We start from the raw sequence: 13,263 nt of genomic DNA, 5'->3' as shown, positions 1-13,263 counted from the left end.
GGCCTAGGGAGAAGGAAAAGGGGGAGGGGGAAGCCCAGAGGATGGGCAAGGGGTATAGTGAGAGGGACAGAGGGAGAAAAAGGAGAGAGAGAGAAAGAATGTGTGTATATAAATAAATAATGAATCCTGTCTTCTCCTATCATTTTGGATCTCCCCCTCCATCTCCCACTTTCAAATCTCTTACTAGCTCTTCCTTCAGTTAGTCCTGACGAAGGGTCTCGGCCCAAAAAGTCGACTGTACCTCTTCCCAGAGATGCTGCCTGGCCTGCTGCGTTCACCAGCAACTTTGATGTGTGTCACTTGAATTTCCAGCATCTGCAGAATTCCTCGTGTTTGTGTTAATGAACAGCGTGATGATGGGAGTAAATGCTGGGACATCCCTTATTAATGTGATCACCAAAAGATCCAGCTACAAATGGACTGTCTGAGGCAGGAATTAAGGTAAATACCAATCTAACCCATAAAGGAGCAGCACAAGAGGTGACAGAAGTCCATGCAAACCACTTGGTTGGCCAGAATCGCCTACCTCCGCAACCAAGATTTTTGCTCCGTAAGATTTGACTTTTTTATATATTATCCAAGACAATAAGTATCACTTATCCCTATTTCCATTGTGTTTTATTTTAAGGTTCATTGAGATGCTCTTTTTAATATTCTCAATAAGTTGCTGACAAACTAATTATAGTGATCTGGAATTTCAAGCTTTATCTATGTTTTTGATTTTAAGTACAACAATTTCCAGGCATGTCAAAATGTCATGTACACAAGACAATTGTCATCAGGAGCTTCTGCTGCTGAAGGGTCTCGGCCCGAAATGTCGACTATTACTCCATAGATACTGCCTGACCTGTTGAGCTACTCCACCATTTTGTGTGTGTTACTATCCCTTACATTCCTTCTCTACTTTTTCACCCTTCCATGGCACTCTTTAACCCTCTGCCTCGCTTTCTCTCCCCCTTTCCTTACTCCTCACTTTTCTTGTCCTTTTTTTAATCTCTCTCTATTGCACATTCCGCTTTAAAAGACATTTTTCTTTAAATATTGGCAGTGTATCATTGTTGAATCATTTGATTACACAGCAAATAGTTTCTAAATATACTTGCCTACCCTAATTATAAATACACTGAGATGAACTACATGCTTGGTGTTATGTTAAACATGTTATTAATGGACACAACAAAAAGGGATAGTTTTTCAAATTTCAATTAACAAACTAGTTGAAATAGTATTAGTTTTGTTTTTTAAAGGTCAATCATCTCATCTTGAGGACAGCACTGCTGGAGTTCTCCAAGACTGTGTCCTAGATCTCACAGCTCCACCCCTTCCCTCCCTATCTGACACCATCTGCCAGTTGTCCTTCACCCTTCATTGGTAGGTCAGTCACCTACTGGGCCCTGTGTCAACACTCCCACTATCCTCTTTATTCTAGTCATCTCCCTTTGTGCTGTTACAGGGGCTCAAACCAAATCCCTAACAATTCGTACCCTCACAAATGCTGCCTGAGTTCCTCCATGAGGTTATTTTTACTCCAGATTGCAGCACCTGCCATCCCTTTTGCTTACATTATACAATAAGTCTGCTGTGCTTCTAGCCAATATCATTGCACTTGTAAATGAAATAAAAGAGCTGCAGAAGCAGGAGATCTGAAATAAAAGTAGAAAATGCTGGAAACACTCTGCTGGTCTCTCCTACGTCAGTTCTCCTTACCTTTCATAAGCTTGCTTTATCCCCCCCCACCCCGAGTTCCTGGGCTGCCTGGGATTGATTGTGAACTTTATGAAGGGGGAGTCAAGGGAACGCACACCAATCCTCATAGTGGATTCACCAGTAGAAAGGGTGAGCAGTTTCCTGTTCCTGGGTATCTGACAATCTATTGTGGCCGCAACATACTAAGAAGAAAGCATGCCAGTAGCTATATTTCAATAAGATTTTGAGGAGATTTGATATGTCACCGAAGACCAGCAAATCTCTATTGGTATGGATGGGCCACTGCATAGGATTAGGGGAAAAAGCTGCAGAGAGTTGTAAAGTTAGCCAGCTCCACCATGGGAACTGGCTTACCCAGCACCAAGGACATCTTCAAAAAGTGATTCCTCTGAAAGGCAGCATCCATCATTAACACTACTCTAATCACAGGACAATGTACAGTGACCAATTAACCCACTAACCAGTACGTCTTTGGACTGTGGGAGGAAACTGGAGCACCCAGAGGAAATCAATGGCTAAAACGTGCAAACTCCCTAGAGACAGCGATGGAATTAAACTCTGAATTCCAATGCCCTGAGCTGTAGCAGCAAAGTGCTAAGCTATCATACTGCAATCTTGCTCCAAGGTCTTCAATTTTATTTTCCAGAGACGGTGCATTTAGCTAGCAGAATGGTAGACGTGAGGGCCTCGGGGACCCACATTTCAATTTTATTTGCAACCCAGCATTTCCCTTTTCTTATAGGGAAACTGCAGTTGCAACCTGAGTCTGCAGTCAGGAGTCCTCCAATTTTGAGGACTGATAGATTTTTTAAAATGTCTTAAAACAATGTTGCTTACATTTCTGGAGAAATTTAGAACACTTGTGGTTTAAAATTGCAGAGAAGGACAGGCGTGGGGAGAAAATCTGGAACAACCTGTTTTTGAGTTGAACCATTTCAGAAATTGTTCTTTCACTGTACCCTTCTGTATCCAGAGATCTGTGCCTGTCACGGCTCAGCACTGCCCTCTACCTGCTTGGAAGGCACGCCACATGCCAGTCAACATCTCACCCTTCCCAACTAATAAATGCACACTTAACCATTGGCCACCTTAATTGGGTTAACCCCTCTAGCACCAAGCCATTGCCCCCCCCCACCCCCCGGTGAATCACCTGGGCCGCACCCTCCAGCCCCCTGACCTATAAAGGGTGCTATATGTGCTTGGCTCGCTCACTCCTCTTTTTTGCCATCCTCGAGGGACCAACCTGCTCACTCCAGGCTGAAGACTGCAGAACAGTGCTGGCGACACGTGGTGAGCTGCGCATTGAATAGGGTTTTGGGAGCATTTATTCTTGTCCCTGTAGCAGAGATCCGTGCCTGCCCATAGCCAAGGGGTGACAAGTATCATAGTTACTCTTCCCTTGCTTGTATATGTACCTGTACTCTGTCTCCACACCATTTTCCCGTGTATTGTACTGCTGACCCTTTTCCCACACTCGTCTATTCTAAGCACGTTTGTGCGAATATTGTAGCCACTTGCGTTGTCCCCGAGCTCTTCTCCCCTTGTAAATAAACTCCTTATTGTTAAAACTGTGTGTCCAGAATCCTTGCCTTGAGACCCAAAGAATCTGTCTCATTTCAATTACAACACATTCCCCATTTGGTTTGCCCACTCAGAATACAGATTAGAGTCGCCCGTGATCATTGCAGTTCTCTTTTAACATGCCTTTGACGTTTTCCTTTTATGCCTTATTCGAATGGGAAGCAACACTTTTGGGCCTAGAGACCACTCACCTTGTCTCTGTTATTCCCCTTTTCTGCCCAAACCAAATATACATCACAATTCACAACAGCTATGGCACCACTCACCACTGGACAGACACTCCACATGACGAACAATGCTGACTACCCCCTTTTCCTTTGTTGATTCTTTTGTGACATCAAATAGCCTGGAATACTGAGTTCCCATTATGGTCACCCTGCAACAGCATCTCTGTCATAGATATTAAATAACCACATCTATTTCTCTACCTGCTATCTAATCACCTCTCTTGTTACAAATGCATTCTGCCAAGGTGCAATATGTTCAGATGTTCTACAAACTTTACTTCTTCTGGATTAGCTTTCCGTTGCACACTTTTGCTTATATTTTCTGTCCTTTTCTGTCATGCTTCAATTTTACTTTAACCCTTCATTACCCAATGCCACTGCTCCTGCATTACTTGTGATTTATCAAACTACCCTTCGCCTGAAACCTCCCCTCTCTTGTTAAGAAATTTGCTTTAACATTGATCCCAGCACAGTTCAAGTGAAGCCTAGCCCAGTTCATTTATTTATTTAGAGATTTAGCGTGGACCAGTTCTTCCAGCTCAATGAGCCGCACAAACCAGCAACCCATCTATTTAACCCTAGCCTACTAGCCGGTACGTCTTTGGAATGTAGAAGGAAGCTGGCACATCTGAAGGAAACACACACGTTCACGAGGAGGATGCGCTATCTCCTTACAGCCGGCGTCGTTATTAAGCCCATCACTCCGACACTCTGAGCTGCAATAGTGTCACGCCGCCATGACACCCTGCTTGAGCAGCCCTCTCATCCAGTACCAGTTCCAGTCTCCCATGAGTTGGAACCCGTTTTTCCTACAAGAACCTCAGAGTCACAGATTAACTTCTCTAACCTCATTTGTCCAATTTGCACAGGAATCGGATAACAAACCCAAGATTCGCACCCCTGTGGTTGTGATTTCCATTTTTGCTACAAGCTGCTCATAATTATTCAACACAATCTCCTTTCTGGCCCTGTCTATGTCAGAAGTGCTTCAACATCATGCTAAACCAGGCCAACTTCCCCCTCCCACTCCATGTTCTTCTCCACACCAGATGAGATGTCCCTAGTCCTGAGCAGGTAACCCACCCTTTGGGACCAGGTCTATGCTGGACAGATCAATGCCTTTTTCACTAAGTATGATCTGCTCTTAATACTAAAGCACTTCTCATTTCCTCCACCCCCCCCCCCCCCCCCACACACACACCCATCCCTAGGGAGAGGATGTGGGGACTATTTTCTTTGTAATGTTAGACTTTTGTAGCAGGGTTGACCATAAAAGATTTCCCCAGAAAAAAAGGAATAAAAACACTTTTAAGGTGAGAGGAGAAAGATTTAAAGGGGGCCTGGGGGGGAACTTTGTCATGCTGAGGGTGGTGTGCATGTGCAGTAAGCTGCCCAAGACAGTAGTCGAACTGGCTACAATAACAACATTGAAATTACATTTGGATAATTAAATCAGCAAGAAAGGTTTCGAGTAAAATGGACCAATGCAGGCACCTTGGTTGGCATGGATAAAATGGGCCAAAGGGCCTATTTTCGTGCTGTGTTACTCTATGTCTCTAACTTGAATGACCCCCCCATTCTCTGTCCCATCATGCTATGTACATTGTCAAATCCTCCTTGCGGTCCCCATCAGTGACTAATGAGTGAGTAAGGATTGTGTGCATGTTAGTCAAGGGTAAAGACTGATGCACCTCCGGACCCCTCCACCTTCCTTTTCTGCAACCACGCCTTCCCTCCCAGACAACCAATCAGATTTGAAGTAATTAACCTGCCTCCGGGAGAACCAGGTGTCCAGGTGGCTCTGCCTCTCCCTGAAGTGTCGGATTGCCTGAAGCTTCAAATCATCAGCCTTGAAACACACACAAAATGCTGGAGGAACTCAGCAGGCCAGGCAGCATCTATGGAAAAGAGCACAGTCGATGTTTCGGGCCGAGACCTTTCGGCAGGACTGGGTTTCAGCCCGAGACATCGACTGAACTTTTTTCCATAGATGCTGCCTGGCCTGCTGAGTTGCTCCAGCATTTTGTGTGTGTTGCTCGAATTTACGGCATCTGTAGATTCTCTCTTGTTTGTGATTTGTTCACCAGCCTTGAGGCAGCCAAGAATTGCTGCACGTCTGGCCTCCCTGAACCATAATGGGATCCACCATTTCCCATATGTTTCATCACTATGTTTCTCGCTCCACAGCTGCCGCCTGGCCTGTACCTTCCATCGTCATTTCAGATTTTCTGCATGACTGGGAAGAGAAAATATCTAGGGCATCAGTTGTCCTGGGTGCGACTAAATTGGTAGATTTGTGCCTCATGCTTTGATAACAGCAATTCAAAATTCAGGTTAGTAGGCGTACTGTGAGAGACAGAAATGTGCCAGTATCATGAGAAGTAAACTTGCAAGATTGACACAGTGCAGGGAAGTCTTGATTGCAAGTCTATGGAAAAATACCAACAGGACATTGTGACTACCTTGACATTGGCTGAGCCAATATGATAGACCTGGTAATTTATTAATTACAGCAGATATCAGAGCTTCAAAGCATATTTCAACTCTATGTTGCTGATTAACATTAACTGTGAGTGTAGTGTGGGTCTCTCTCTCTCTCTCTCTCTCTCTCTCTCTCTCTCACACACTTTAGAAACTTGATAAATTCTGTTAAAAACATTGGTATTTGTGTTTTGTATCTTTAAATAAAATCCTGCCAGCATCAGCGTTGTATAATGTAGAGTTAAAATAATGTATCTCCTTTGGGTGGAGTGGCTGAATATGTACCAGAACATTAATCTACCCAGCTCTGTCAAGTACTGCTGACCTATACTGACGTCTGTGATCACTGAATTTTCCATGTACCTGATTCTTCAGAATCAGAATCAAAATCAGGCTTAACATCACTGGTATGTGTCATGAAATATGTTGTTTTACAATGTATAATTTTAAGAAACTATAAATTACAATAAGAAATATATGTATTGTGTATATTAAAATTAAATAAGTGCAAAAAGAGCATAAAAAAGAACAAAAGAAACTGAGGTAGTGAACATGGGTTCATCGTCCATTCAGAGATCTGAAGGCGCGGGGAAGAAGCTGTTCCTAAAAGGTTGAGTGTGTGTCTTCAGGCTCCTGTACTTTGTCCTTAATGGGAACAAGGAGAAGAGGGCATGTCCTGGGTGATGGATGTCCTTAATGAGAGATGTCGCCTTTTTGAGGCATCGCCTTTTGAAGATGTCCTTGGCTCAAACGAGCTCAAGAGGTGATAGATGGGAGCTGCAGGGAAGTAGTCACCCTAGGTTGCAGGAGGCTGGTAACTGGGTGACTGTCAGGAGAAGGAAGGGAAATGGGCAGCCGGAGTGGGTTCCTGTGGCCATTCCCGTCTATAATACGTATACCACTTCGGATACTTATTGGGGAGGGGTAGGAACAACTTACCAGGGTGGGGGGGGGGGGAGCCGCAGTGACCAGGTTTCTGGCACAGAGTCTGGTGTTGTGGCTCAGAAAAGCAGAGAGGTGATGAGGACTGCAATGGTGATAGGAGATTCCATAGTCAGAGGAACGGAGATGAAATTCTGTGGGTGTAACAGGTGACATTGTTAGGGTTGTCTTGGATTGAGTTTTTGGCATTCTCAAAGGGCAGGATGAGCAACCAAAAAGCTTGGTACATATTAGCTCCAATGACATAGACAGGAAAGGTGAGGAGGTCCCAAAGAGAGATTTTAGGGAGCTACAGTAGATAATAAGGTGAAAAACAGGACCTCCAGGGTTGTTATCTCTGGACTGCTGCCTATTCCACGTGTCTTTGAGGGTAAGAATTGGATGATTTGGCAGGTGAATGCATGCCTGAGGAACTGGTGCAGGGGTCAAGGTTGCAGATTTCTGGATTTGTGGAATCTCTTCCGGGGAAGGAATGAGCTGTACAAAAGGCATGGGTTTCACCTAAACCCAAGGGGAACCAACATCCTTGTGGGCAGGTTTGCTAGAGCTGTTCGGGAGCATTTAAACTAATTTGGCAAGGGGATGAGAACTGGAGTGATAATGCTGAAGATGAGGCAGTGTGTAATGAGACTGCTAGCAAGTAGAGGCTGATAGGGCAAAATTACAGTCAACAGGATGAGTTGCAATGTAAAAAGTGGGCATAATCGAAAAGTGGAATACAGGACTTAAAGTGTTATGTTTGAATGGGCATAGTATGTGGAAAAAAATAGATGAACTTGTTGCACAGTTACAAATTGGCATATATGATGTTGTGGGCATCACAGAATTGTGGCTGAAAGAAGATTACAGCAGGGAGCTTAACATCCAAGGATACACATTATATTGAAAAGACAGACAGGTAGGCAGAGGGGATGCACAAGAGCAACTACTTCCATGAAACGGAGGCTAACTAGCAGATGATTAATTGGGCCAAAATGTACTAGTTCCAGTGTGTCCCAGTTAACTGGAATCCACTGTATATGCAGTGCCTATAAAAAATATTTGCCCTCCCTTGGAAGTTTTCATATTTTATTGTTTTACAGCATTGTATCACAGTGGATTTAACTTGGATTGTTTGACACTGATCAACAGAAAAAGACTCCTTCATGTCAAAGTGAAAACAGATCTCAGCAAAATGATCTGTAGAACTGGAACACATTCGTATCCTATGGACGGCCTGAATGGCTTGCTACCTAACCCCAGAGATAGAGATGGGGCAAGATGAGGAAAGGAGAAGTTAGGAGCAAGACCTTGTGAAAATGAGCCGAGTGAAAAGAAGGAGCAAAGTTTTCCATCTCAGGATCAAACAGAAAATAGCACAAATACTGTACAATAACTAACCTATCCTCAAAAAGAGATGAGGAAGAGGATCTGATTTGGACAGCAACAAGAAGTTTTCAACGCAAACACAAGGAATTTGAAGTTTTCAACTTGCTCCCAATAAAGCAGACACAAGAAAGTGAGTGGATTTGAAGAAGTTGTTCTTTTACGAGGATTCTCTTACTGGGGTGGACTGGGTGGTTTGTGGAGAGAAGGATAATGAAGAAAGTGAGTGGATTTGAAGTTGTTCTATTGCGAGGACATTTTACTGGCGTGGGCTTGATGGTTTGTGGAGAGAAGGGTAAGTCCTCCATTCGGAAGAGCTGAGATGCTGTCAGGATTTCTGGGTGAAAGTATAAAATGAAAACAGAAAGCTTTGGAAGGGCTCAGTACGTCGGACAATGCCTGTGAGAAGAAACACTGAGTTAACCGTTTAGGTTGAAGACCCTTTGTCAAGTGTGAAGGAGATAAAAGAAGCTCATTAAGCTGCAGCAAGCATAGACAGGAGTGATGTTTCTGACAGGGTAAAGTAGAATGGTCAGTGAGTGAATGGGGACAGTTAGAGAGTGAGAACATAGACAAAAGAATATATCCGAAAGAATGTGGGAGTTGTGAAGTACAGAGAAGGAAGACATGTCTGGCAGGTCAGGATGGACTTGTCTCCCACTCTCAGAGGAAAGAAAAGGAAAATAATGAGGGTGCATACAAGCAAGTTGAGATAATATCACAGGTGGGTGACCGACAGACAGAAATATCAAGTTACCAGAAGTGGAAGAATTGGACATTAAATGCAAAATGCTGCAACGTTCCAGAAGAGGGATGAGGTGCTGTTACTCATGCTTATGGTAACTCTCTTGTAAGTGAGGGAGCAGAATGGGAATGGTATGGAGAAATAACTAGGAAAGACCGTTTTAATCCCTGGAGTGTAGTAGGGGGAGGGGGGAAGGGGGGAGGGGGGAGAGGAAGGGGAGGGGAGGACAAGTGTTGTGTCATTTGCAGGTCCTGGGTACAGGAAAGTGGATCAGGAAGTCATGAAGGTAATGGCCCCTGTGAAATACTGAAAGGGAAGTGGACGGGAAGATGTAACTGGTAATGGAATCTATTTGAAATGGAGGAAGTTGCAGAGAATGGTCTGTTGAATGTGGAGACTAATTGGGTGGAAGATGAGGGCAGGGGAATCGCTATCCTTGTTCCGTCCCAGAGGACAAAGCGAGAGTGAAGGTGCAGGAAATGGATGAGATATGATCAGGGCTTTGTTAACAGTAGTAGAGGGGAAGGAACACACACAAAATGCTGGAGGAACTCAGCAGGCCAGGCAACATCCCAGAATCAGAATCAGAACCAGAACCAGGACCAGGACCATGTCTTTTATGCATTGAGTTGCTGTCACATGATTTGCTGATTAGATATTTGCATTAACGAGCAGGTATCCAGGTGTACCTATTAAAGTGGCCACTGAGTGTATCTTAAGAAGGTAATGTGAACAGTGTATTGTCAAGGTCTGAGGGCATGGAAGCAGTAGGTGATGTAGAACCATTGAAATGATTAATGTCCACTAGTAGTTTGCAATTACAAGGTCTAAATGAAATCAGAATTCTGAAGGTGGAAGAAAGGTTGCAGCATCAAAGGAAAACTCTCAGCCCCAGAAACTTTTCCTGCGATGAAGGCAAAAAAAAAGAAAATCTCAGTACCAGTCTGTGCTTGTTTTGATACCAATTCTCAGATCCAAACAGAGACACATGCAAAATCACTTGTTCTAGTAAATCAGTCCAATTCCTTTCTGCTGCAAGAGCACCTCTGGTGAAAACTAGTTAGTTTCCGAATTACACTATTCATTTACAATAGAAAATCGGCTCATTGATTTTGAAGAAAAAAAGTTAATATTTTATAAAGAAACAAACCAATTTTCACTGTGTACTCTGTAGTGCATTGAGCGGAAATAACTTAGATTGTTGAAAATGATTTTGTTTTTCATTTCACAGAACTCTGGGTGAAAATTATCAGCACCAGCTTGGTCAACATTTGGTGCTTGCTATCTGCCAAGCAATAATAGAATTTGCAAATGGAAATTACAGCCGCACTGTGGATCTGCTAAATCCAATTCGTTACCAGATCCAGAATATTGGTGGCAGCAATGTAGAGATATTTTATGATAGCATTCAGAGAGACCTGGTTTAGACTGAGTTCAGTATCATGAGAGTTGCTTCCACGATAAGAAAAGGACTAAGCAGTTATAAAGATAAACTTTTTTTGTCACATGTGCATCGAATCATACAGTGAAATGCAGTGTGCAACAAATCAAATCAGTTAGGATTGAGAGGGACAGCCTGCATGTGTCGCCACGCTTCTGCCGCTAACGTAGCATATTAATCTAAACGTACGTCTTTGGAATGTGGGAGGGAATCAGAGCACCTGGAGGAAAGCTACACATTTATAGGAAGAACATACAAACTCCTTACAGATAGCAGTGGGAAGTAAACCCTTATCACGATCACGGGCCGCGTGAAGCAAAACGCTACCATGCTGCCCAATGGAAGGGTAATAAATACTAAACCATCTATGATGTCCATTTGTTGCATCTATTATTAAAAAATGCCAATTCACGAGGCAGTGCATTCAGAGGGCAGCTTTTCTAGTAAGTTGTATATGCATTTCTAATCAATTTTCATTTATTCCTACATGGGCTGAGATTTATTTTAATAAAGTTTAGGAATGAGTTCAAAACCATACATCTTTTGTACGTGAGACATTGCTTAATAGTTGAAAGATATGAACACAAATAATTAAACTGGAGAACTCAAAGCAGGCATGATCAGGTGGTATGCTGGTTGTAGCTGCAATTTGTAAAAGCTGGTTCTTAATATCAGTTGAAAGAAAGATAATCAGAGGTCTTCAAGGAGGATACAGGAAATGCAGGTCAAGCAAAACTAGACCCCTGCAAATGACCAGGAAAATACACAGAAAGAGTATGACAAAAATGGAGAACAAACCTGGAGAAATCTGACTGCAGTATAAAAGGTGCATGCATAAATTAGAAAGGAGATCAGGAAAGAAAAGAAATATTTGAAGACTATTGACAGAAGCAATGAAGATTTTATATAAATACGGTGAGGAATTAAAAAAACAAGGGGTCGTAAACAAAAGAAAATATACTAAATGTCTATCTACAACAGGTATCTCTAATGCATGTCTACATGTCCCCAGATGTCACCGTTAAATAGAGGTGTTAAATGTGTGCTATTGATCTTTATTGACCATTGAACAGTATATAACACAATAAGGTTTTCGGAGGCCCAATCAGCGTCAGCAGCAGAGCACTTCGAAGAGGTTACTCGCAGGTTGGTGAAGCTTGTATAAAAGGAGGGTTTCGCGGGCGTTCAGATATTCCACAGGTCCAATCAGCACTAACAGCAGAGCACTGTGAATCAAATAGAAGTACAGAAGGGGCAAACAGGGTGGCTATTGTTGGGAGCAGACCAGTGGTGAGAGTAGGAGTCAAGCTTTGACTCAAGAGGCTTTGATGAGAAGAAGCTGAGGCCAAAGACACAGACGAGAAGACCTGTTCTTGGTTGTTCATTGTATAATGCAGGCAGGATGGCAGATATGGCAGTGGAATGCTCCTGAAGGATGGGGAATTCATGGAACCTGATAGTCTCCCCGATGACTACACCTGTGGGAAGTGCAGCCAACTCCAGCTCCTGAAAGACCCCATTAAGGAGCTGGAGCTGGATGAACTAAGGATCATCTGGGAGGCAGAGCAATTGATAGTTAAGACTTTTGAGCAGGTGGTTACACCCAGAGTGCAGAACATCGAGAGAGGTAAAGGCAGAAAGAAGTCAGTGAGGGTTCCCCTGTGGGCATTCCCCTCAGCAACAGGTATACCGCTTTGGATACTGCTGAGGGGGATGACCTATCCGGGCAAGGCAGCAGCAGCCGGACCAATAGTCATAGGGGACTCAATTGTTAGGGGAACAGATAGGTGATATACAGTATATAACAAATATATAAATTAAACTAAGTGTAAAAAGAGAGCAAAAAAGTAAAGCGTTTCATGGGTTCATTGGCCATTTTAGAAATGCGATGGAGAAGGGGAAGAAATTCTTTCTAAGATGTTGAGTGTAGATCTTCATGCTCCTGTATCTCCTCTCTGATGGTAATAATGAGAAGAGGCCATGGCAATGAGGATTCTTAATAATGGATGTTGCCTTTTTGAGGATTCACCTACTGAAGATGTTCTTGATGGGGAGGCTAGTGCCCATAATGGAGCTGGTTGAGTTTACGACTCTCAGTGGCTTTCCCGATCGTGTATAATGGACCCTCCTGCCTGATATAAATTGTGTTCTCATTTTGGTAACTGGTTGTACAACAAAGTAGTAAGCGAAGACATTTGTTTATTCACTTAGGCTCGTTTACAATGACAGAATGTGGCAGAGTGATTTTTTTGATTTTTATTGCTACAGGGCAGCAAAATGGATGATTTATTGTGTAGTTACCCAATGCATCAGCAAAAAGTGATACAGTTAACTTGAAGCACCTATTCTCATGACATAACCTCAGTTTGATGGGATAAAAAACTGAGCATACATATTTAACTACAGCTGAAATGCCCATACCCTTCTCCCCATTCACTTTCCCCTGGCTTTGGCCCCCTTCCCCCACCAACCCCACCATTTGCTTTTTTGCTGTTAGGACTCTAGTACACTCTCCCAGTTTCGCCAAGTGTACCATATCTGTTCTGAAAGCAACATTTTCCACATTGGTCAGCTACTGCTCCACAGTAATTGATAAGGTCCTCAACCAGATCATGTCCCTGTGATTTCTGACATTTTCAGTTCTCTCCACCTCTATGGATCACCCTCCATAATTTTTACCACCTTCAACGCGAGTACCAAGGCACAGAGTTCGTGTTTCTTCTCAGCACATTAAGGTTGGCAGTCAAATAGGTAAAAGGAAAATTTAAGGGTCC

General features: G+C 43.2%; 1 long non-coding RNA gene across 2 annotated transcripts; it reads left to right on the top strand.

The window, feature by feature from the left end:
* Positions 1 to 204: 204 nt before the first annotated feature.
* On the top strand, positions 205 to 11,026 carry LOC140197639 (uncharacterized). 2 transcript variants are annotated; one of them, XR_011885982.1, is made up of 3 exons: positions 205 to 441; positions 8,021 to 8,436; positions 10,280 to 11,026. It is a non-coding gene; the product is annotated as an uncharacterized lncRNA (long non-coding RNA). The 2 variants fall into 2 exon arrangements; XR_011885983.1 differs by having other exon boundaries at positions 205 to 550.
* Positions 11,027 to 13,263: the final 2,237 nt, after the last annotated feature.

The sequence above is a fragment of the Mobula birostris genome, chromosome 5, assembly GCF_030028105.1.
Source record: "Mobula birostris isolate sMobBir1 chromosome 5, sMobBir1.hap1, whole genome shotgun sequence".
In the NCBI taxonomy this organism is placed as follows: domain Eukaryota; kingdom Metazoa; phylum Chordata; class Chondrichthyes; order Myliobatiformes; family Myliobatidae; genus Mobula; species Mobula birostris.
Note: the sequence above shows the minus strand (reverse complement) of the source record. Positions and strands in the feature narration are given on the sequence as shown.